The sequence below is a fragment of the Artemia franciscana genome, chromosome 6 (assembly GCF_032884065.1).
Source record: "Artemia franciscana chromosome 6, ASM3288406v1, whole genome shotgun sequence".
Taxonomy (NCBI): Eukaryota; Metazoa; Arthropoda; class Branchiopoda; order Anostraca; family Artemiidae; genus Artemia; species Artemia franciscana.
In genome coordinates this window covers 28,110,538-28,137,314 of record NC_088868.1, presented here as the reverse complement: position 1 = coordinate 28,137,314, position 26,777 = coordinate 28,110,538, and the positions used below count along the sequence as shown (strand labels likewise).

At 35.2% G+C, this 26,777-nt stretch overlaps 1 long non-coding RNA gene across 1 annotated transcript in view; it reads right to left on the bottom strand.

The window, feature by feature from the left end:
• LOC136028277 (uncharacterized) overlaps positions 1–26,516 on the bottom strand; it is a 68,938-nt gene extending 42,422 nt beyond the window's left edge. Inside the window, exon 1 of the long non-coding RNA XR_010617793.1 lies at positions 25,871–26,516. This is a non-coding gene — a long non-coding RNA (uncharacterized LOC136028277). The remainder of the gene's footprint in view (positions 1–25,870) is intronic.
• Between the last annotated feature and the right edge of the window lie 261 nt (positions 26,517–26,777).

Below are 26,777 nucleotides of genomic sequence, written 5' to 3'. Positions count from 1 at the left end.
GCGTCATTTTTTCAAATTTTTCAGAATTAACCCCCCCCCCCAATAGAGCGGATCTTTCCATGTTTCCAATAATTTTAGATCCCCCCCAAACTCCCCCAATGTCACCAGATCCAGTCAGGATTTTAAATAAGAGCTTTGAGATACGATATCCTTTGAAATATCAAATTTCATTGATATCTGATCACCCCTTGGTAAGTTAAGAATACCTCATTTTTTCAATTTTTTCAGAATTAACATCCCCCCAAACTACCCCAAAGAGAGCGTATCCGTTCTGGTTATGTCAATCATGTATCTAGGACTTGTGCTTATTTTTCCCACCAAGTTTCATCCCGATCCCTCCACTCTAAGTGTATTCCAATATTTTAGGTTTCCCCCTCCCAACCCCCAACCCTCCAATATCAACAGATCCGGTCAGGATATAAAATAACAGCTCTGAGACAAGATATCCTTCCAAACATCAAATTTCATTAAGATCTGATCAACTGTTCGTAAGTTAAAAATACTTCATTTTTTTCTATTCTTTCCAAATTAACGGGACCCAACTGCCCCTCCCCCAAGATGGTCGAATCGGGAAAACGACTACTTCTAATTTAATCTGGTCCGGTTCTCGGTATACCAGCCAAATTTCCTCGTCCTAGCTTACCTGGAAGTGTCTAAAGTATCAAAACCGGGACCGACAGAATTTGCGATTGCTATGCGTCACTTGGTTAGTACCAAGCACCATAAAAACTGAAATACAAAGGTAAATTCGTAAATATAATTTTTTCGCTATTGTAGGGATATCACTAATAAGATATCACCAATTACTGTCGTAACTTTGAAAAAAAAAACTGCTTAGAATATACTCGGATCATCTCGAAAAGGTCTATTGTCTAAGTCCAATAAAGGCTTAAAACAGGAGAGGTATATTTTAACTATCAAACAGTTCGTGGTAACGAACTGTAGTAAGGAGCGATCCGGCTCAATAGTAACCAAAACTCTAAAAAATTGAATTTTGATATCAATAGCTACATCAAAAGAATCACATTTTAATGCTGATTTTAAACATATAAGTTTCATCAAGTTTAGTCTTACCCATCAAAAGTTACGAGCCTGGGAAAATTTGCCTTATTTAGGAAAATAGGGGGAAACACCCCCTAAAAGTCGTAGGATCTTAACGAAAATGACACCATCAGATTCAGCGTATCAGAGAACCCTACTGTAGAAGTTTCAGGCTCCTATCTACAAAAATGTGGAATTTTGCATTTTTTGCCAGAAGACAAATCACGGGTGCGTGTTTATTTGTTTGTTTTTTTTTTTTTTTTTTCCCCAGGGGTCATCGTATCGACCAAGTGGTCCTAGAATGTCGCAAGAGGGCTCATTCTAACGGAAATGAAAAGTTCTAGTGCCCTTTTTAAGTGACCAAAAAAATTGGAGGGCATCTAGGCCCCCTCCCACGCTCATTTTTTTCCCAAAGTCAACGGATCAAAATTTTGAGATAGCCATTTTGTTCAGCATAGTCGAAAATCATAATAACTATGCATTTGGGGGTGACTTACTCCCCCACAGTTCCTGGGGGAGGGGCTGCAAGTTACAAACTTCAACCAGTTTTTACATATAATAATGGTTATTGGGAAGTGTACAGACGTTTTCAGGGGGATTTTTTCGGTTTTGGGGGTAGGGATGAGGGAGGGGGTATGTGGGAGGATCTTTCCTTGGAGAAATATGCCATGGGGGAAAAAATTCAATGAAAAGGGCGCAGGACGAATCTGGTCACGTTAGAAAAAAACGTCAAATTCAGAGCTTAATATACAATGCTGGGTGTTCGGAGCCTCTCTATTATGGAGTATAATTTGAAAATAACACAACTATACGAGCGATAAAACATATATACCACAACCATAACTCAACTAACGAAAGAACTGCTAAGAGATGGAAGGGGCCCAGAGAAAAAATATAATCCTTTTTCAATTTTGAGCCTAACTTCCGCAAAGGAGTAATAATGTCAGAAGCCCCGAAATACCGAATTATTTTCTTTTCAAACAGTTCGTGGTAAAGAACTGTAGTAAGGGGCGACCCGGCTCAATAGTAAACGGAACTCTAAAAAACAGAATTTTGATGCTAAAAGATACATCAAAAGAATCGAATTTTCACGCTGATTCTAAATATATAAGTTCCAATTAATTTAGTCTTTGTCATCAAAAGTTACGAGCCTGAGAAAATTTGCCCTATTTTGGAAAAAAGGTGGAAACATCCCCTAAAAGTCATAGAATCTTAACGAAAATCACACTATCGCATTCGGCATATCAGAGAACTCTATAGCAAAAATTTCAAGCTCCTATCTAAAAAAATGTGGAATTTCATATTTTTTGCCATAAGACAAATCACGGGTGCGTGTTTATTTGTTTGTTTGTTGTTGTTTTTTTCTTTTCCCCAGGTATCATCGTATCGACCAGGTGGTCTTAGAGTGTCGCAAGAGGGCTCATTCTTACGGAAATGAAAAGTTCTAGTGCCCTTTTTAAGTGATAAAAAAATTGGAGGGCAAATAGGCCCCCTCCCACGCTAATTTTTTTCCAAAAGTCAACAGATTAAAATTTTAAGATAGCCATTTTGTTCCGCATAGTCGAAAACCATAATAACTATGTCTTTGGGAATGACTTACTCCCCCACAATTCCTGGGGGAGGGGCTGCAAGTTACAAACTTTGACCAGTGTTTACATATAGTAATGGTTATTGGGAAGTGTACAGACGTTTTAGCCAAAAAAAATTAATATACTAATTTCATTTCAATAATTTATGTGCGGAGAGCCAAAATCAAACATGCATTAATTCAAAAACGTTCAGAAATTAAATAAAAAAAAACTAGTTTTTTTAACTGAAAGTAAGGAGCGACATTAAAACTTAAAACGAACAGAAATTACTCCGTATATGAAATGGGTTGTCCCCTCTGCAGTCCCTCGCTCTTTACGCTAAAGTTTGACTCTTTGCCACAATTCTACTTTTTAAAACAATTAAAAACTTTAGCGTAAAGAGCGAGGGACTGCAGAGGGGACAACCCATTTCATATACGGAGTAATTTCTGTTCGTTTTAAGTTTTAATGTCGCTCCTTACTTTCAGTTAAAAAAACTAGTTTTTTTTTATTTAATTACACCTAAAGGCCATATTTCACATTCTAAGCTTTTGAGATAGTTGTCAAAAGGCGTTTGCTATGCTGTTCTCAAAAAGAGAATCAACAGGGTAATTTAAATCCGTATGATCGAAGTGTGTTTGAATTTTTATTCTCCTGTTGATCAGTGGGGATAATTCAAGAAGCTCTACAGGGACGGAAGGGGGGGGGGGATTCGTCGTTTTTCAATTTTCTCAATGAAAATAAGAAAAAGTATTTTTCAAAAAACACCCCTCCCCAAAGGGTATTTTGCAAAATTTTAGAGCGAGGAGATATCCTAGGTGACAAAGGTTCCCCTACCTTTACACCAGCTAAAGCCACTGCTGTTGCGGGGGAGGAACGAACCTTAAAAACATTTGTCCAATGTCTAATAGCTTCATTCAGCTAAGATTGTAAATTTCCAAGCTCTGCCTGTTAGAAATTGGACGGAGGTAAGAGAAAGAAAATTTTAAAGGGTCAAATAGTCTCTTCAGCAAAAATAAAGATCTTCCTAAGATTGCAACAAACACTTTCCTGTATGTTCAACCGTTCCATTTCTAGCTAAAATTGTTCTGTATATGAAATGGGTTGTCCCCTCCGCAAGATCTCGTTTTTTAAGCTAAAGACACTTTTCCTCTTTATGCTTTTCCGCTCTTAATTAATGAGTCAAGTGAACGGAGGACTACCATACATTTACTTTCTAAAGTTAAGTATAACCCTTTACATTGAACCCTGTTCTTTCGTCCTAGATTATCGCAAAAATACCTAAAACCATTAAAATAAATGACCAAAATTATCTCAATAAAAAAAGACGATTACAAAAAATGCAGAATGAAGATGGAAATTGAAGCTTTAATCCAGAGTGAATCTCTTTTTAGGATAATGTTATGAATTAATTTTCGAAATTAAATAGTTCTACAGCCAAAAATTATATATGATTATTGCTGTGTTGACTTTTCCAAAGGGTAACGTCAACTTAAGTGACGTGAAATTCCATGTGGAGCAGATGTTTACGTGAACTGACAAATTTTGCTCCGTAGGATGACATATTGTACCATAATTTGTATGGCTACGTTAGCGCGAATAGGTCTATGTGCAATGTGAAAGGTCTACAATAGCTTCCCTGTTTAGTGAGAACTTTTTAAATACCTTATATAAAAAGAAAGGGTTTGAATGCCATTTTTTTAAAAGAATTACAAGAAAAGATATTTGCAAAAGACTTACTCGTAGCTACAGCATATATTGAAAAAATTATAAGAGTCTTCATCGTTGTTTCAAAGCAAAATTACTTCATGCAACACCTTCAGATTTTGTTTTTGAAATGAAGTCTTTTCAGAAAATCTAATGAATTTATAAGAGAGGGTTACTTGCAAATTTCTTGGCGTTGACTTCAGGTGTTAATAATAGGTCATACGCTATGTCAGTTTCCCGTCTCTTTTAATAAGGAATGGACATCTAACTCCGAAATTTCTGGAAAAAAGGCTAGAGCTTTTTTTTAACAAGGCCTTTTTAAAGGTTAGATTGATAGCCCTTGTTTTCGTAGTTAATTGAAACAGAAGATGAAAACATGAGTTTAGGCTATTGGATGAATTATTTGAACACAATTATATGTTTACTGTTTGTATATATATATATATATATATATATATATATATATATATATATATATATATATATATATATATATATATATATATATATTTATATATGTATATATATATATATATATATATATATATATATATAAACTTCTGGCTAAAAAATTTAAAATATAATGAAATATCTGATATTTTAATACATTTCTAAGAAATAAAAAGAGAAACAAAAATAATAAGAGATTTTTGAATTAAAAAAGAATCCTGTTTTTTAAAGAAACTAAAGATCAATTCCAACAATCGAAATGAACATAAATTAACATTTACATAGAAAGTATTCTCACTTCTCTTATGGTTGTTCTACACTAGCATAAAAAAAAGGAATTTAATAATAAATTTGATTTACATTCATAACAGCAAAGCTATCGAAAAATTTTTGCTTGATAGTATTTGCCTCTATTTGAGACAATAGTTGTTCTTTCGTGGCACTAAATGGCAAACACATGCTGTTTTTAAGTGGGATTTTCTTTTAACTTAAAAGGGTTGGGAGACTGTGAATTTCCTTTAGAAAAAATCGTCTCCTAACATTGTTAAATTAAAAAGAACAAGTTTTTTCAAGCGAAAATAAGGAGCAACATTAAAACTTAAAACAAACAGAAATTATCATGTATTAGAATGTGGTCCCCTTCGTCAGCGCCTTGCTCTTTACGCTACCATTTTGTCTCAATTCTATACGAAAACTTTTGAAATACAAGGGTTGTTTAATTAGAACACTAAGACCTTTTTTGAAAGTACTAAAAACTTTAGCGTGAAGAGCAAGGTATTGAAGAAGGAGCGGCCCCCCTTATATACGTAATAATTTCTGTTTGTTTTAAGTTTTAATGTTGATCCTTATTGTGAGTTGAGTAGACTTATTTTTTTTTTTCCATTTAATAGTTTAGGAGATGCTTTTAGTACTTTTTTGGACTTGAACGTTTTTTGGACTTAGATTTTTGGTTACTATTGAGCAGTTTCGCTCTTTATTTACAATTTGTCGCCACGAACTCTTCGATGTAACTAATGGCTGAATAAACATCTATACAGGTGAAAAAAAGAAAAAAAAAATCTTTTTCCTCCTTCAAAATAAGCAATTCTCTATTTTCGCACTGATAGAGTTCATGAGGGAGGGGGGACTTCTAAAAAAATTTCTTTCTCGCTGCTCAAAATTTTGAAAGTTTTTTCCCCAAATGAATAACCTCTCTGATATTTTACACATTGGATGCAGCAATAGATCTGACATTCTAGGATGCAGGAAAGGGTTTGGCTAAATAAAATCACACTCCTAATTCAAGTACTCCAAATTGTAGCCAAGGCTGTTACTATTCCTTTTCTTTGAGTTAGGTCTGCAAAAATTTGCCGATTGAATAAAAACACAACGATTATATCATATTCTAAAATATCTTTTAAGTGACGAAATATTCCATATATTTTCGTCTCTTCATTCTAGAAAACATAAGACAAGTGTGTGGTAGAGGATTTAAGATTCTTAGAAATTCAAGATTAAAGAATTTAATTTAAATAAATTAATTATAGATGAAATGGCTAAAAGGCCGACATAGGGTAATAGCCCATTTGACATAAATAAGGAGGACAAAGAAGATGCTTTCAAATGCTTCTTACATAATATCTTAAGAGAAATATGTACCAATAATATATATTATAATTCCAAAATCTTACTTTATTTGTCCTTGAATGGCCAGGAACACTAATTTATGGCACAAGGTTGTATAAAATATCTGACGACTGAGACTTGTGTTTTTCTTTGGATTAGCCTTTAACACATGTTTTTCAAGAAGTATTTAATCTTTAAAGCTGTACCTTGCCAGAAAGCAGCAAACGTTTTCAAACTTTAAGCACTAAGAAGCGTCTTTTATTCTTAATTCCTTTTTCTATCAAATTTTTGTGTAAATAAGATGGCTACTAACTACTTCTTTGAGAGTTAAAATGTGTTCAGACGGAACAGCTTCTATACCCCTTTAGGTGCCTTCTTTAAGCTGCTAAGGAGTTTTGAATCTCAAGGTGTGATTTCTATCAGGATCACCCGTTTTTTTTTGGGGGGGGGATGTTTTACAAACTAATTTCTTCGACTCCCTTTCTTTAGACTCCCTTTAGACTCCCTTGACTTCTAATGTTCAATGTGCAAGCTTATCTGTTAATTTTATATCTTGATGTGGGTAGATGGCGGGGGGGTACACTAAATCTCGAAAGTATGTTTTTGTTTAGACACTAACTTAACACCTCCACGTGTTTTTTCTTTCAGTATTACAATGTAGAAAAAGTGAGGGCAATATTTATGAAAATTAAGACCAATAATTCACTATATTCAAGATCCCTATTTTGAACCTTTCAAACTCTTACAAAAACATAAGATTTTGTATTTTATTCCAAGGAGGCTAGTCAATGATGTATAAGATTACTTTGTGTTTCCTGTTTTGCTTATGTGTTTCCCTGTTTTTCCGAATGAAAGTTTGGTCTTCGTTTGGTATAAAATTGTCCGATAAATACAAAGCCCTCAATGAACTCCCAAAAGATGCCAAGGAAGCCTGGGAGGAAGCCTGGAAAAATACGGCTGAAAAAATCCTCATGTTTAGAAAACCAACTCTCATGTTTAGAGTCACATATGACTAATGTTTAGAGTCACACTGGATATGCACAAAGACCCGGGATCTCAGAGCAAATCGCAAAAAACTGAAGCCAAAATCTCTTAGATAAAATGGTCAATGGCGTCGACCAAGATCATGGCGTACAAAGAGGCTGATAAAAAAGTAAAGAGAAGAGTCATTTCAACACAAGGCAGTATACGTCTGCCGTCTAGGCAAGTCGAAGAAGCAGCAAGCCGCGGAGACAGACGGCTCCTGAAAGACGTGGAAGTACAAAAGGAACAATGGGCTAGTTCTGTGGAAGCTCAATTAAATCGCACCGCACCTGTAGTTCTGCCTGGTATACCACCCCAATCTATCTTCGTTCTCAGCATCAGTGACGACGATCCAACAGCCGACAAGATACTCTTAGCAGTAAAAAATATGAAAATTGGGGAGGCTCCCGGGACAGACCGCATTTCAGCAGAAATTATCAAGTCCAGCCCGAGACAAACCTCGGTCATCTGGCGATCCTCTGTCTCACTCCTGTGACAGACTGAAAGTTTCCCCAAAGAATGGAGAACAGAAACTAATGTAAAAATCTTCAAGAAAGAAGATGCAAAGGAATGCAGGAACCACAGAGGCATCAATTGTCTTTCAATCCCAGCGAAACTATTCATGAACATAATGCTAGGAAGACTCAAAACTGCCTTTGATCTCCACTTGCGTGAAAAATAATATGGATTCCGGGTAAAAAGATCCTGTGCCGACATTATCTTTACTATAATACACACTATGCTAGATGAATCTAAAAAATGAGACAACACTTGTACCTATTCTTTGCGGAGTCCAATAAAGCATTTGATTCAGTTGATCATAAAACCTTGTGGAGAGCCTTCCGGTTCTACAGAATTCCCAAGAATGCCGTCAAATAGTTATACGGTACGAAGAGACACAATATTGCATTGAAACCTCAGATGGCAGCACGCACTACTTCAAAACGACAACTGGCGTCAAGCAAGGCTGTATCCTGCCACCTTTTCTCTTCGCCTTAGTTGTAGACAACATCTTTAGAAAGATAAAAATACATAGAATTCGAATAGCAGGGAAGCTTAAGATAAGAATTATATCAACAAAGGGGCTATCACAAGCCAAAAAGGGCCAAGTTTGCACTTTACTGTAAAAATCATAAAATAAAGTCATAAAATTGCAATCAATAAGAAGTCAAACGATAAAAACTCATGAAGTTAAAACAGAGAAAACAAATTTAGACAAAAGTCTAGTTAGCAAGAATTTCAAAGTTCGCAATTAGAAAAAACAAAGGCAAAAAAAAAACTCTACAATAAAAGTGAAGTGAAAAGGGGGGGGGGGATTGATTTAGAATTTCAACTATGTGAAGGATGAAAGTTCTTCTATATCTTTCAATGAAAACTCTTATTGGGGCAAGAAGGGGGATTTTTCTTGAAAAAGCTTCACCAGGACGTCGATTTTGTCAATCATGTTGGGCTCATAGAAGTCGACAAGCAAAACCTTTAGAAATTCCTGAACAAACTCCCAGAGAAAGCTGAACAGTTCAAATTACATATCAACGCTCCAAGAACTAAAGCTATGATATAGAAGTTCATCCATGGGAATCCAACAAGGAAATAATGACATCAAACAGGTGACAGACTTCAAATATATAGGCCATGCAATATCTGCCAGTATCTGAAAAAAAATTACGCACATGTCTGAAAAAGAATTACGCACAAGAATGGCCTTAGCCAGTGCGGCACTTCAGACACTTCTACCGGTCTGGAGATCCACAATCAAACAGTTCGTGGTAACGAACTGTAGTAAGGAGCGACCCGGCTCAATAGTAACCAAAACTCTAAAAAATTGAATTTTGATATCAATAGCTACATCAAAAGAATCGCATTTTAATGCTGATTTTAAATATATAAGTTTTAACAAGTTTAGTGTTACCCATCAAAAGTTACCTGAGAAAATTTGCCTTATTTAGGAAAATAGGGGGAAACACCCCCTAAAAGTCGTAGGATCTTAACGAAAATGACACCATCAAATTCAGCGTATCAGAGAACCCTACTGTAGAAGTTTCAAGCTCTTATCTACAAAAATGTGGAATTTTCTATTTTTTGCCAAAAGACAAATCACGGGTGCGTGTTTATTTGTTTGTTTTTTTTTTTGGTTTTTTTTTTTTTTCTTTTCCCCAGGGGTCATCGTATCGACCAAGTGGTCCTAGAATGTTGCAAGAGGGCTCATTCTAACGGAAATGAAAAGTTCTAGTGCCCTTTTTAAGTGACCAAAAAAATTGGAGGGCATCTAGGCCCCCTCCCACGCTCATTTTTTTCCCAAAGTCAACGGATCAAAATTTTGAGATAGCCATTTTGTTCAACATAGTCGAAAACCATAAAAACTATGTCTTTGGGGATGACTTACTCCCCCACAATCCCTGGGGGAGGGGCTGCAAGTTACAAACTTTGACCAGTGTTTACATATAGTAATGGTTATTGGGAAGTGTACAGACGTTTTCAGGGGGATTTTATTTTGCTTGGGGGTGGGGCTGAGGAGAGGGGGCTATGTTGGAGGATCTTTCCTTGGAGGAATCTGTCATGGGAAAGAAAAATTCAATGAAAAGGGCGCAGGATTCTCAAGCATTACTATAAGAAAACAATGAAAAATAAACATGAAAACGTTTTTTCAAATGAAAGGAAGAAGTAGCATTGAAACTTAAAACGAACAGAGATTATTCCGCATATGAGGGGTTCTAAAAATACTTTAGCATAAAGAGTGAGGTATTTAGGAGGAGATAAATACCTTGCTCTTTATGCTAAAGTATTTTTAGTAATTTAAACTATTTATTCTACGGCCTTTCTGATTCAGGGGTCATTCTTAAAGAATTGGGACAAAACTTACGATTTAGTGTAAAGAGCGAGGTATTAACGAGGGTACAAACCCCCTCGTATACATATTAAAAATATAAGGTTATGAAAGTTTGTTACGTAAGTTAATTGTTAAGTTACGTATATTTTTTACTAATAAAAACGTTCGTTAAATATTAAAAGTTCTAGTTGCCTTTTTAAGTAACCGAAAAATTGGAGGGCAACTAGGCCTCCTTCTCCACCCCTTATTTCTTAAAATCGTCTGATCAAAACTAAGAGAAAGCCATTTAGCAAAGAAAAAAGAATTATTATACAAATTTCATTTTAATGATTTATGTGCAGAGAGCCAAAACCAAACATGCATTAATTCAAAAACGTTCAGAAATTAAATAAAAAAAAAAATAATTTTTTTAGCTGAAAGTAAGGAGCGACATTAAAACTTAAAACGAACAGAAATTACTCCGTATATGAAATGAGTTGTCCCCTCCGCAATCCCTCGCTCTTTACGCTAAAGTTTGACTCTTTGCCACAATTCTACTTTTTAAAAAATTAAAAGCTTTAGCGTAAAGCGCGAGGGATTGCGGAGGGGACAACTCATTTCATATACGGAGTAATTTCTGTTCGTTTTAAGTTTTAATGTCGCTCCTTACTTTCAGCTAAAAAAATTATTTTTTTTTTTATTTAATATAATCAAAGGGGCTCGGACTCATCCAGAGAAATATTCTGTCTGTTCTGAGCTATTCAACTGAATACTTAAAGCTAATCACGAAACAAAAAACAAAACAAAAACGTCTTACCGCTTTGAAAATAACAGTGTTTGTCACATCGCCTCTGTTGTGAGGCAAAAAAGTACCTTAGACATATCCTCCGCGTGCCAAATCACAGACCTTCACTGGCAGCCAGAAGGCACCCGTCACCAACAATGATCAATGAACACGCTCCATAGAACGTACGTACGTGACAGAAGAGTATGAGTCTCGTCCCAGAGTGGGAGGACATTTAAGCAGCCACCAACGTAAGGGAAAATAGGAGAATACGCACTGACGCTCTGTGTTCCTCTGAAAGAACTGGAGATACTAAGGTCTAAGGTGAATAGACAACATTGTAAAGGGGCAAAGAAGATGCATTTCTATTTTGAATAACCCGAATCAACAAATATTAAAGATTTTTTTTACCCTGACATTGAAGGAAATTGAGCAGATACTTATGGTAAAAAAAAAAAACAAAAGAAAATGTAAAGTGGAAAAGAAAATATACGTTTCCAGCTCTATTTACCTCAATAAACAAAAGCTCAAATTTTTACGTTTTCTAGCCAGATTTTTCTCATTCTGACAATGAAGGAAAGTTGCCAGATTTTCTCATTCTTTCTCGAGCTTTTGGAATATTGTGGTAATTTATCTGAAGGGGGTTTATTAGAACCACCAACATTTTAAAATTGGTCTAAAATAGAACAAGAGCCAAGAGCTCATATGGCACTTGTGACGAGGCAAGAAGAGCTAAGAGCAAAGAGATCATATGGTATGAGCTCTAACAAAATTCCATGCATAAATAGATTGATTTGAAAGGAAAATAAGAGGCTAAATGTCGGTCATGATTTAAAATAAGAGCTCTGAGTCAAGATATCTTATTAAATATCAAAATTCATTAAGATCCAATCACACACTCGTATGCTATAAATACCTATTTTTTCTAATTTTTCCTCTCCCTTTAGCCCCCCAGATGGTCAAATCTAGAAAAATGACTTTAACAAGTCAATTTGTGCAGCTCCCTGACACGCCTACCCATTTTCATCGTCCTAGTACGTCCAAAAGCACCAAACTCGCAAAATCACTGAACACCTCCCCCCAACTCAACCAAAGAGCGAATCATGTACGGTTCTGTCCATCACGTATTAAGGACATTTGCTTATTCTATCCACCAAGCTTCATCCCGATTCCTCCACTTTAAGTGTCTTCCAAGATTTCCCCCTCCAACTCCCCCCAATGTCAAGGGATCTGGTCGGGATTTGAAATAAGAGCTCTGAGACATGAATTCCTTCTAAATATCAAATTTCATTAAGATCCTATCACCTATTCGTAAAATAAAAATAAACCCATTTTCACATTTTCCGAAAATTCCGGTTTTCCCCTCCAACTCCCCCCAAAGTAACAGGATCTGTTCGGAATTTAAAATCAGAGCTTTAAAGCGCAAGACCCTTCTAAATATCAAAGTTCATTAAGATCTGGTCACCCTTTCGTAAGTTACAAATACCTCAATTTTCAAAATTACCCCCCCCCCAACTCCACTAAAGACAGAAGATCCAGTCTGATTATGTCAGTCACGTGTCTTAGACAAGTTTTTATTCTTCCCATCCAGTTTCATCATGATATCACCGCTCTAAGTATTTTCTAAGGTTTCCGGTTCCCCTCAACTGGCCCTCCCCCCAATTACGCTAGATCCGGTTGAGATTTAAAATAAGAGATCTGAGTCACTTCTAAATATGAAGTTTCATGAAGATCCGATCACTCCTTCGTAAGTTAAAAATACGTAATTTTTTCTAATTTTTCAGAATTAACTCCCCCCCCGAATAGAGTAGATCCGTTCCAATTATTTAAATCACGTATCTAAGACTTCTGCTTATTTTTCCCACCAAGTTTCATCCCGATCCCTCCTATCTAAGCGTTTTCCATGATTTTAGGTTTCCCCACTCCAAACTCCCTCAATGTCACCAGATCCGGTCAGGACTTACAATAAGAGCTTTGAGACACGATATCCTTCTAAATATCAAATTTCTTTGAGATCCGATCACCCGTTCGTAAGTTAAAAATACCTCATTTTTTCCAATTCTTCAGAATTATCCCCCCCCCCAACTACCCCAAAGAGAGCGGATCCGTTACAGTAATATCAGTCATGTATCTAAGACTTGAGTTTATTTTTCCCACCAAGTTTCATCCCGATCCCTCCACTCTAAGTGTCTTCCAAGTTTAAGGTTTCACCCTCCCAACTCCCCCCCAATTTCTCCTGATCTGTTCAGGATTTAAAATAAGAGCTCTGAGACACGATATCCTTCTAAATATCACATTTCATTGAAATCTGATCGCCAGTTCGTAAGTTAAAAATACTTCAATTATTCTATGTTTTCCGAATTAACGCCCCCCCCCCACTCCCTTCCCCAGATGGTCAAATCGGGAAAAAGACTATTTCTAATTTAATCTTGTCTGGTCCCTGATACGCCTGCCAAATTTCATCGTCCTATCTTACCTGGAAGCGCCTAAAGTAGTAAAACCGGGACCAACAGACCGATAGAATTTGAGATTGCTAAATGTCACTTGGTTAATACCAAGTGCCATAAAAAAAAGTTTGGGAATATCTGTTTTAGACAGCCAGTGACTTTTGCTTGCACTATTTGTCAAGACACATTACATTAGCAGTGATTCAATCAGCAGCAAAATAGATAACAGAAGCTTCAATTGTGAAATAAACTGAAACAGCAAAAAGACAATATAAAAATATTCGAATAAGGAAATACAGTAGTGACTTGGACTTAAAGAAAAAGACATTGTAGAGTTTAATAGTAAGATGATACATATGCGTATCTGCGAGTGCTGAAGGCAAGAGCCAGTGTTTTCATTTGATTTAATACAGATATACAAGAGTTAGGCGAAGCCTGGGCGAGCAGAGGTAGGCTAAGAAAAGTACAAAAACAAAAGGGATATAAACAATACAAATAATATAAACTTGCATCATTATCAGAAGTTCCACAGAAGCTGCAGCATTTGCAATCAATGCACTGCCAACTATATTTGAGGACAGAAACCATCATTTTTGCAGTGAACTGAAGACACGATGGATGACCTGAAATTAAATCAAATATTAGGAATAATTGAATTCTCCCTGAACTTGATTGACTAAAAATTAGCTTTTATTTCGTCGGGAGGGGTAAACTTTCAAAATATATAAAAATAACTACGATGAATGAACAGTTTTGACAATATATTAATTATACTGTACATAGTCCATTCTCAGTTCATGCTATAAATAGCCACGAACATCCGGTTAGAGGTTATTGTTTATAGATAAAATAAAACTGTAAATAATAAAAATTGAGAGAATCTAATTATAGCTAAAGTTTTAAACTCTTTTTAGAATACCAAATAAAATGGTAACTAACGAATTTTCAGGCTTTATGAGCATTAAGTAGCAAAAATAAAATAGAAAACCAATATTATAGCATATAAAACGAGTTTTCATTGTCAGTCGTACCTTTTGGGTGCTTTCTTGTTCCTCTTGTTTCGAACTGAGAGAAACAAGACGAAGTTGGACCCCCCCCCCCCACAGAAAGTTTGTACAAATCGTAAAATATAGCAATAATGAACATAGATACATTTCTGATCCTTTTTTTGTACCCCCAACCTTCCGAAGAAAATCCTTTTGTACACCCCCCCCCCGAAAATAAAATCCTGGATACGATCTTGATTGCAATCATGATGACAAAATAAATGATGATGAAATAATAATGATACAATATATATAATAACAGTCTACAGTTATGCAAACTCTATTGTAATGGCTTGAAGCTTCACAATTTCAATAACAATAACCTTTTTTTTATGGATTTTCTATAATATTTGTCTATAAAAAAGTCCCATTATATGCAAATAACAAAAACCAATTTTTTTTCGATGCAATCGAATATTCCATTCGTCATTTATTTTTTAACCAAATTATTATTATTATAAGGGTCCCCATTCTCAACTATGTCAGTGTCACAATGTCACATTTTGTCTGTGTCACATTGCTTCATCTTCTTCTTTGTTAAATATTTAATCATTTTTTTTTTTTGGATGCAGGATAAATTATACATATAATAGCCAACAGTACGATATAATTGTTTAGATTTTGACCATTTATTTTTGTTTTGTAGTTAAATTCCATGACAAGTAAGTTTTTGGGACCACTTTTTGGATGCCATTGAACAACTCTCAACATATATAAATAGAAAAAGAAGATAAAAAGAAATCCGCCATAAAGATAACTCGTAGCAGGAGCGAAGGGGATTTTTTTTCAATATACGGGCTCTATGATGTACTTTTTGAGGGATCTATGCCCTTTAGGATGCACTTATTCAACTTTGTTTGCCTCGAGGGGCGTATCCACGTCCCAAACCCTTTTGCTTTGCATTACTTTCCTAGTTGATCTATTACCTGTTCTTCCACAGTCCGCACAAGATACCAACTCCTTTGAGTTTTCTGTCTTCTTGTTATTGGCAACATCCCCTTGGACAAAAATCGCAAAAAGGTGATGGAGCAGCTGAGTGATAGTGATGAGAGATCAAGTTATGAGGTGAAGAAGAAGCAGCTCTTGGAGCCTCAACAAGGGGTTCTTTAATAGGTGAGGGAGTTTGTGACACTGCTGGGGCTGTTGGTGGAGCTGGCAGAAAAGGAGTTGGTGTCTGGAAAAAATTGAAAGGTGGTAAGAAGTGGATCGAGGATATACCCCCCCCCCCACAAAAAAAAAACAAGAAAGAAAGAAAAAAACAGAAGACACTGATCAAACTAGCCTTAGATTTCTGCTCACACCAAACATTTCAAGTCAACTATGGATTTGTGAATTCTTAAAAATACTCACACTTGATGATATACTTTTTATTTGATTTTGACACACATTCAACTGCATAAAACTGACTATCCTACGAGAAAAAGCTGGGTTTAACTCCATATTCAAACTACCTATCACCTATGCCGATTCTCAATCCACTTTATCAAAAAAAAAAAAAAAAAAAAAAAAAAAAAAACTAGCGCTCTTATCCTTTGGTCAGAACCAAAGAAAAAATATTTTTTTTTTCCTTCCGCCAAACATAAAGCTTCTTCCTAAATGTCCCTCTCCCCTGAACAAATCCCAACTCGATCCTTCCACCAAAAATGATCCTCCTTGTTACAAATTAAGATCTTCCTTTACCCCACGTTCTTTCCTGAGAAAAAAATCTGAACGTATCAACTCGGTTCCCTAGCCGTGAGACACATTTGGAGAGAATTAACAAAAATATATGTTAGTATATTATTGAAACATAATGACTATATGAGAAATGCTTGCTTAGCTTTAGGCTTCAAATACCCATTGCACAGGCTGCTTAAATTGATACTTTATGCGATTTTACTATTAGAAGTGGTAATTTGTAGTAGTTTTATACATGGAATTTGTTGATTTTTTTTTCATTGGTTTCATGATTCCCAAATTCTTCATAGTTTTTCTAAGAAAAAACCATAGAAAAAGTAAGTTTCCAAAAATGACGCTTCACCTCTTATCTCACATAATTAAACAAAAATCATTGATGATGCGATGCAAAAGCACAAGAGGAGTTAATTGTCCTTGAAGTAAAAGCTGCAGTATCTCGTCCCAAGATTGATTGCATGTGAATGTAATAGATAAATCTGGACGCCCATAGAGACGAACATACGCAATAGTATCTTGAGCATATTCATGCATATGACGGGGACTGCCAGCATATGACGAAGGTAAAATTGTTAATCTTCCAACGTTTGTGGTATTACCGTCATTTATAACTGCATCTCGCAAATGAATGTATTGTTCAGAGCGGAGCTTGGTCTGATTCAGGCGGATATATAGCAAACGCTCTGATTCAATTTTAGCATACATATCAACGACGAATTGGTGAAACAATTCACGGCATTTTAAAATATAATACTTTCATTTATAACTGCATCTCGCAAATGAATGTATTGTTCAGAGCGGAGCTTGGTCTGATTCAGGCGGATATATAGCAAACGCTCTGATTCAATTTTAGCATACATATCAACGACGAATTGGTGAAACAATTCACGGCATTTTAAAATATAATACTTTCATTTATAACTGCATCTCGCAAATGAATGTATTGTTCAGAGCGGAGCTTGGTCTGATTCAGGCGGATATATAGCAAACGTTCTGATTCAATTTTAGCATACATATCAACAACGAATTGGTGAAACAATTCACGGCATTTTAAAATATAATTTTCTTCATCCTGGCGAATCATTAGTCTATAGGAATAATAATGCATTGCACTGCATTTCTTATTCATTTCTTTGTTAGTGGCTGGATTCATCAATTTAAGATTAAAGTGATAGCCGTCGGCTCCATCCCAAAAATTGATAGGATATATTTTCGTGGAAAAGATTTTGCAATTGGGTAACTATTGTCCTTTCAACGTTGGCAGAAATTTCGCAACGTGCATTCAATTCAGAATTTCTATCCCTGATGAAGTACAGTTGTAGAAATTTATGATTCTCGCCTGAGAAAGGTAGAAGGGACCCTGCTCTATGATAAATTTGCCCTTTTACTTTGAAAGTAGAAATTGATCTGGATTTTCGATTTGGGCTCCACACGACGTCATTTGGAAACATGAGTTGTATTTTCTGGTTTGTGACAAAAAACGGTTAGTTTGTTACGTAGTTCCAGTAAGGAAAGTCTTCAATGGCTCTGGTGGTGCAGCCAATAGAGGAAGTTTAACTTTTCCTGAGGCGCAACACATTCCCATTGTTTCACCATTGAATTTCAAGGCCTTGCAATAGGGACAAAGTTTAGACATAGTCCCGATTTGAACACATCTACTCAAGCTATAATCATCGACTGGGCTGTACCTGAATGCCAGGCGATAACTTTCAGGTTGCTCTGATTCCAAAAAAGAAAGTTTCCAAAAGTGACGCTTCACCTCTTATCTCACATAATTAAACAAACATTGATGATGATGCGATGGGCGTTGAGAAGGAAAAGCCTCTTTCATATACGGAGTAATTTTAGTTCGTTTTAAGTTTTAATGTCACTCCTTACTTTCATTAAAAAAAAAAGTTTTTTATATATTTAATTTCTGAACGCTTTTGAATCAGTGCATGTTTTGATTTTGGCTCTCCGCAGAGGAATAATGAAACGAAATTTGCATATTCATTTTTTGGCTAAATGGGTTTCTCATAATTTTGATCGAATGATTTTGAGGAAAAAGAGCGGGAGAGGAAGCCTAGTTACCCTCCGATTTTCGGTTAATTAAAAAGGCAACTAGAACTTTTAATTTTTTACGAATCTTTTTAGAAGTAAAAGATATACGTAACTTATAAATTAGCTTACGTAAAGAATTTTCATGTTTTTATTACGTAGGGGGTTCGCCCCCTCGTCAATACCTCGCTCTTTACACTAAAGCTTAAATTTTGTCCCAATTCATTAAGAATGACCCCTGAGTCACAAAAACCACAGAATAAATAGTTAAAATTACTAAAAATACTTGAGTGTAAAGAGCGAGGTATTAGGAGGAGGTGAACCCCTCATATGGTAATAATTTCTGTTCGTTTTAAGTTTTAAAGCTGCTGCTTACTTCAGCTGAAAAAAAAAACTTTTTTCATATTTATTTTTTCATTGTTTTTTTAAATAATGCTAGTAGATCCTGCGCTCCCTTCATGGAAATTTTCTTTCCCCATGACAAATTCCTCGATGGAAAGTTCCCCCAGCATATTCCCCTCTTCTCAACCCCTGCCTCCAACCAAAAAAATCCTCCTGAAAACGCCTGTACACTTCCCAATAACCATTACTATATGTAAGCACTGGTCAAAGTTTTGAACTTGTAACCCCTCCCACGGGGACTGTGGGGGAGTAAGTCGTCCCCCAAAGACATATTTATAAGGTTTTTCGACTACGCTGAATAAAATGACTATCTCAGAATTTTGATCCGTTGACTTTGGGAAAATAATTAGCGTGGGAGCGGGCCTAGGTGCCCTCCAATTTTTTTTGGTCACTTAAAAAGGGCACTAGAACTTTTATTTCCGTTAGAATGAGCCCTCTCGCAACATTCTAAGACAACTGCGTCGGTACGATCACACCTGGAAAAAAAAACAATAACAAAAAAAAACAAAAAACAAAAAAAAACACGCATCCGTGATCTGCCTTCTGGCAAAAAATATAAAATTCCACATTTTTGTAGACAGGAGCTTGAAAATTCTACAGTATGGTTCTCTTATGCGCTGAATCTTATGGTGTGATTTTCGTTAAGATCCTATAACTTTTAGGTAGTGTTTTCCCCTATTTTCTAAAATAACGCAAATTTTCTCAGGCTCGTAACTTTTGATGGGTTACTTTTATATTTAAAACCAGCATTAAAATGCGATTCTTTTAGTGTAGCTATTGGTACCAAAATACTATTTTTAGATGTAGTTACCAAAATTTTTATTTTTGATGTAGTTACCACGAACTGTTTGACTTGATGTAATTATTCCATCATTTATTCCAAAGGAATCAGGTTCAATCCAAACACAAGTATTCTATTTTTTCAAGTTGGTTAATAAGAATTTTGAAAAGAGAAATTAAAAATTTAAAAGTTTAAATTGTAAGAAAATGAACTCTGGCGGTATGCTACACTTTGCCACCCATACTAAATAATCACACAGGAGAATTTTCGCACTTCCTCGCAAAAATAACAGTTGGATTGCAAATGTCAAACTCAGTAAAACCAAGCCTTACTTAACTTCATTGTTGCATCTTTGTCAATTAGCCTAGTCTTATTTCATCTCTGTTTAATAAAAAGGCAAGCTATAACATTAGCTGATAATAGTACCATGCTACATAAAAATTATTATCCAACTCGCAGAAAATTTTTACGTGTGATTTTTAAATTTATCATTATTTATTACTTTCATTTAACAAGTCTGCATTTACCATTGTGGTTCTAATCCAGTTTTTTACTCTGAATAAGAAAATACACTCGTCTTTTCTCACTCAGCCTTCTTATGTGACAAATGTTCAAGTTTCGTTTAATACAAAGCTAATACAAAGGATTCAAATTTCTTTTTTTTTAAACTAAAGTGTCAAACTTGGCCAAGAAAAACTATCCCAATACTCAGATGATATGAACGATTTCAAACTCAGTATCAAAAGTCCAATTAGAATGATACAGAAAATATGCTGCCTTCATTGTTTGTGCATTTTAATAATTTAAATTTGGCAAAACTAAAACATGTATAACTGGACCTGCGATATCAAAGTAGGGAGTGGTGATGACGGATGATTAATGCGCAGTGGTGAAATTGGAGCAGCTCTCCGCATTGTATTCTCTACCTGAGAAGGGACTTTAGTAGCAAGAACAGGACCAGGGCGTGAAAGCCCACCACGATCTACAACATTGAAGATTATGGAGAAAAATATAGGCATATATTCTTTGGATTTATTATCGTTAATCTACGTAGACTTACCGGTCATATTTTTCTACATACGACGAGAGGACCTAAGATTTTGATATACAACCTTAGCAATGTCAAAATACACTTTCGCGTAACAATTGTGATTTTTTATTTTTTCGACATATTCGAAGTAGGCAGGAAGTTGACTAGAATCTAAACTTACAACTGTGTAATTTTAAAATATGCATTATGCAATTGCTTTGAAATTTGATTATTTATATTTTTGGCAAATTTAATGGTGCAGATTACTTATCAGCTTTGAAATATGCACTCCCGTAATTGATATGATCTTTTATTCGCCAAATTCGTAAAACAGTAAAAGCTGTACCCAAACGAGGAGCAAAGGGTGAGGGAGGCGAAGCCAACCCACCCGTGGAATCACCCCACATTTGAATATTCGAAGAAGCGGAGATTGTAACACTATTTTTTTTAGACTGAAACTATTTATTATAGCGTATTCCATGAGAGAAGACAATGTGTTCGTAAATAACGTTTTATTGCAAAGCTATTCAAAAATAAATGCATAAAGTTCCGGCCCTTTCCTTTAGAAGACAGAAGCAAATAATAGCCATCTTTAGGCTCTTCTTAAATTGCTTTTTCACAACGCATGAACTTGCTACTTCTTCCAATTGTGGTTAAGTATTGATTATATTGGCTTGAACATGCCGTACATCTAGTTATAGATTGGGCCGCAGAAAACATATTTCTTTATTATTATTAATATTTAAAAGCTGAAATAAAACAGCCAAATTCATTTATTGATACTCATTTGATACTATTTATAGATAACGATTGTTCCCGTCTAGCTGACTAGACTTGCGATGAAATGAAATTTCAAATGCTTCAAATAAAACGCCTCCTGATGTTTCCCTCTGGCTCCTGATGTAACGCAGCACTGACAATACGAAACCGACGCAACAGAATAGGAGCAGGAACAGAGAAATTCAAAGTAGTGCGTAGAAAATAAAAGACAAATTTATAGGGTTGTTTAAAATTTTTCGCCGGCAATGAAAAGAAAAAATGTTATTACACAATTTAAATTCTCAAAAAAAACAAACCAAGCTTAGTTTTCAGTAATTTTTCAGAATTTTACAGATGGAGGGAAATATAACAAGTCAATTTTTATGAAACAGTTTTCCGGATATATTATGCACAAACTGCGAAGCAGTAATTTTTTGTTCGTTTCAGGTATCAACTCCGCACTTTTCGTTTGTAATTTTTTTTTTATTTCATAAATATCCTAGTGGGGGGAGGGGGAAAGTTGGAGCCAATTTTGCCAAGCCAAGTAAAAATGGCAGTGAAAACTGAAAAATCAGTCTTTTATTACCATACAGGCAAAGATATACTAAATAAACTGACTTGTTTCTTTGGATACTTGAATCGCAGGCTTATCTTCATTTTGACACGATTTTCTGAAGAAACTTAATTTTAGCTGGGGGGGGGGGATTGAGGTCTGTGGAGGGCGAATTTGGGTCTAGAGGGGGCAGTTGCTCACCCTGCTCCATATAAGTTACGGCCCTGGTTTTAGACAGCGGACGTATTGAATTTGCTCAATCTGTTTAGTGGCACAATTTGTTGTGTTACTTAGACAAATGGTGAATTACTCTCAAGTTATCCCTTCCTTAACATTCTGCGACAAGATAAAAGGAACGGTCAATGCTTTCCAGGCAAAAATAATTTTTTATGGAGGGAGTTGTGGTGGGGGAGGGGGTTGTAATTCTCCTGTGAGGGTCTTGACCATAGTGATTCCAAGGCCCATTTTTCACTCCGATCCGACATTATTATCAAAGGGTTCCAGAGTCTTTTTCAAAATTCCTATACATTTGTTTCCCCAAAAACATTTTACTATTAAGATTTCCCTATAGGCAAAACTAACAGTATTTAAAAATATTTCAGTCTCCTGTTTTGCCAACAAGTCCAGGGGACATAAATCTTTAAATCGTTTTTGAGATTAAACCAATTGCCATGGCTTGGCTCTCAGGTCTTTATTCACTTCAACCAAGTTGATCAATGCAACTACTTATTTCTAATCGCATCGAAATAATTATTTTCCATTTACGAGTTAGCAACAAATGGCCATTTTTCTCAAAGGACAGTTTTTTAAGCACTTTAAACTTTTGGTGACTATGGGCTGAGTTTCCCTTTTAACTAGGTTGCAGCTATCATTACATTCATGATCAAAGAAAAGATTACAGGTGTCAATTATGACCTTTCACTGGGCTGAACTTTACTGACATATATTTCTACCTTTAATGAAAATGTCTTAGATCTCAGTTGAATTTTAAAAAATCGTTAAATTTTGTCAAGTAAAAGCGACCAAGTCACACCACAACACAAATTCCGGTTTGCAAGTCTAATTGAACGTAAAATTCTTTTAAGCCTTTTTAGATTCCATTTAGTTTCTTATTCCGGCCGATTCTGGCTAGCTTGTCTAAGTGAACGCGATATTCTTTCAAAACAGAAATGAACCGGATATTTGGCAATATTAAAAGATTTCCCATTCGATAACATAAAATCAGTTTGCCAAAGCAAAATCCAACTCCATCACAATTCAGGTTACACCACAAATCTGGATTATAAAGTTTTTTATTTAAGTTTAAATTAAATTTTGGAACATATAATTTGTCGTATTTTCCAGACTGCTCCCCATTTTTGTTTTTCAAAGTTTAAACCCTTCCGTTTGGAAATACGGCAAATACGGGCAAACTCCGGATGGTATGTCTAATATAAAGTGAAACTCTATATATTTCTAGATTCCATGCAATTTCTCATACTGGCCGATTCTGGCTAGCTTGTCTAAGTCAAACCGATATTTTGTCAAAACAGAAATGGATCCGATATTTGAAAACATGAAAAGATTTTCCCCAATCCCCAACAAAAAATCAGTTTGCCAAAGAAAAATCCAACTCCATAATAATTTATGTCATTTCACAAATGGATTATAGGGTTTTTTAATTAAGTTTAAATTAAATTTTGGAACACAAAATTTGTCGCATTTCTCGTATTTGCCAGGTAACTCCCCACTTTTGTTTTTTCAAAGTTTTAACCCCCGCTCTTTCTGAGAAATATTATATAAACAAAATAATATTGTTCCCTAAGTGACACACACTCTCGAGGCAATAATATAGCTTTTTAGAGTAAGTTACAACAACTCGCCAAACAATGATGGCGGTAACTCCATCACCTTGCTTAAGACAAAGGTAGCATAGTTGTAATGAGCACAAAAAAGAGACTAACCTTTTTTATTGCAATCATCTCATCATAAAAACTTAATTAAAATATAGTTAATTAAGATTCACTAGAGACATCTATGAAAAATATACTGAAAGCAATGAACAAATACTGAGCAGGCTAATTAGGGAAAAATTACAGACTAGGACACTAACAAATACTGAAACAAAATCGTCAAAATAGACCACATGATGGAAAAGCTCGAAGCAGAATACAACAAAAGAAGCAAATTTGGGAGGCATACCTAGTTTGCAATAGTTGCAACATGGTTTCTCAAAATCCATGGGTGAGTTGGATTCTTCATGGTCGAGCTCCGGTGGTGGGACAATCAACAGGTTCTCAATTGGAGGTCGTGGCTGATCCTTGTGGCTGTACCTGGCCAGGTCTTATACCTGTCTGGGCACACTAAAAGTAGGGTTGGGGGGGGGGCAATATATTTGTATCTTCTCAAAAAGGCGAATCTACAGATGAAGATAAGGACTAATGAGGTCTCAGGCTTGTAGAAATAGGGTAATAGTTACATACAGAAATTTTTGGAAGAAAAGAATATTATGAAAATACCCAAAAGGTTCATATTGTTATGGTTCATTTTCATTAATGATTCAAGATTTCCAAGAAATTCTGCAAGCATATGATGTCACACTGGACAAATTTCTTTAAAATTGAGCCAATAAGATTTTAAAGAGTTACAAAATTTTTAAAAATCATCACGTCTAAAACATCATCACATTCTTGGACAGGTATTTTTCCAAGCATTTTTTTTTAAATATTTGTTGGAAAACTTCACAAAAAATCTTTAAAAAAAATAAGTAGTATTTTGGTTAGAAAACAAAACTTTGCTAAATTATAACCCTTTTTTGTTAAATTATAACCTTTGAAACCCTTGATCAACATTTATTCAGCAACATAAACTTTAGCCCGGTATTGAATTGGCTTCCAAGGAATATTAAGAGCACGAAGATTCATTAAAAAAAAAAGAGCAAACAAATTTAATCAGTATATCATTTGTATTTCAACTGCTTTGTAACATTATTCATTTTCAGTTTTAACGCATAATTTAATTCTTCAGAAGAGCGATTAGAAATAGTTAGTTTAAAAAATAGAAAAAATGTTTTACCAAACGAAAAGAACTAAATAATTTTTTTAAACGAACATTTCACAAAGTTATGCAAAAATATTAATCATAACTCAGCGATAAAAATAATAACGTTTCTATAAGTTTTAGCACAGGACAAAGAAAAGCTAAAAAAAAAAAGAAAAATACGGACACAGAGCTATGGTTTATCAGCATCCGTTAATGGATCCGTTAACCTTTCCTCTTGCACATCCACTGAGCAAAAATTAGAAACTTTAACATAAGATGTTATTAAAGAAATATAACAAAGGGTTCCAAAGATTATTTCGGTTTGCGTAGTTTAACAATGATTTATATTTGTACTTTGTGCTATGTTGTCCTAGCCAAGTGGTTTAAGCTCCAGACTTGAGATTATGAGGTCAGGATTTCGAGTCCTAGTGCCGCTGGTTAATTGGTTGGGAACGGGGGCCAATGGTGTGACTCTTAAGCTCAGCCTGAGCCAAATCAACTTGAAATGGGTACCTGGAGACATCTGGAGGAAATAGCGGGAAGTTTTGAATGATTTGACTCCAACCACGCATTGCACCCCCGACTGAAAGCATTGAGTCAAGAGATCGGTACCTGCATAACGGACACCGTGTTCAGCAAACGAAAAAGTTTTTTTTTGTGAGTTATGTTGCGTATAGCCAGTTTGCATATTTTATTTATTGTTTACACTTTCAAAATTTTAAGGTTAATAAAGTATTTCAATTATCCATAGTTTCTTGTTCAATCCGTATGAAACCAAATTGAAAATATGAAACTAAAACTGAAAGTAAAATGTAACCTGACTTTGCTGTTATTGCTTGCTTTTAACTTTAGACAGAAAGTTTATCATACTTTTCCTGCTTTCTCTGACAACTCAGTCAATGGAATGAATAAGAAGGAATGAAAAAAATAGAAAAATCAATTCACTTTTTGCTCGTTTGTGTTAAAATTTGCGATACTAAAAACTGTAATTGAGCATAAGGAGAATTGCGGTTTGTGTAATATATCCAGTATATATATTTGTATTAGTTTTTCTTAGCGCGGCAGCAATTTGTAGAAGTTGTGTTTTGGTTTTTTGTGTAAAGAAAAAAAAATCGTATTATATTGTATATATCCACTTTTTTTTTTTTTTTTTTTTTTTTTTTTTTTTTTTTTTTTTTTTTTTTTTTTTTTTACTTCCAAAATTTTGAAGTCGATAAATTGTTTGAATTGTGTTGCGAGAGCAACACTTTGGTTTTGTCCCGTTTTTTTTTTTTTTTTTTTTTTTTTTCCTATGCCGCCGATCTCAGCTTATTCCTGGAAACTGGTAAGGGTCTAACCTGTGCGGTTTTTACGGAAAGTGTGGATCTCAGGCCGGATTGATGAATATGACATTACATTTTGGAAAGCTCCGTAGAACTCTTGCCTGGGGCCAAAAAGGATGCTTTTGCTTGTCCTCGAGCCAGAGCCTATGGTGTGCGAAGTGAAGTGGAGTTATATAGCCTATGTCAGAGAGGAGTATCTGAAGTTGTGCAGCCAAGCTTTCGTTTCATCAAACCATGTTTCTGCTTTCGAGTGGAAAGCTCCGTTCTAGCAGGCAAGCAGGCAGGCACCAGTTTCAAATTGAAGATGGACTAAAATCTATAAGTGTTAAATATATGCGGTAGTTGTCCGGCCCCACAGCCAATATATCTTCTTTGAGTGATAAATAGAAAAATTTACAGAAACAAAAAAGTGCGATTTTTCCATGGGTCCGAAAGTGCTGCCATCTATTGTTTCTAGCCATTTCTGTTCGTGATTTTAGCTGACTTTACCATTCTTTTTTTTCTACTTGGGATTGCAATAGAGAAATGGTATCAGATATACCTCTTAAACTTTAAAAGTTCTCTCATTGGTAAAGAAATTAGAGCTTATCCTTTGCTCCTTTCTAAGTGGTGGTGTTAGAAAGTTGGCCTCCGGCAAAAAAGTCAACTTTTGAACTAAGACAGATAGAATTTTTTCCAATGACAATCGATAGACCTTGATGAGCTGATCAAAGTATATGTC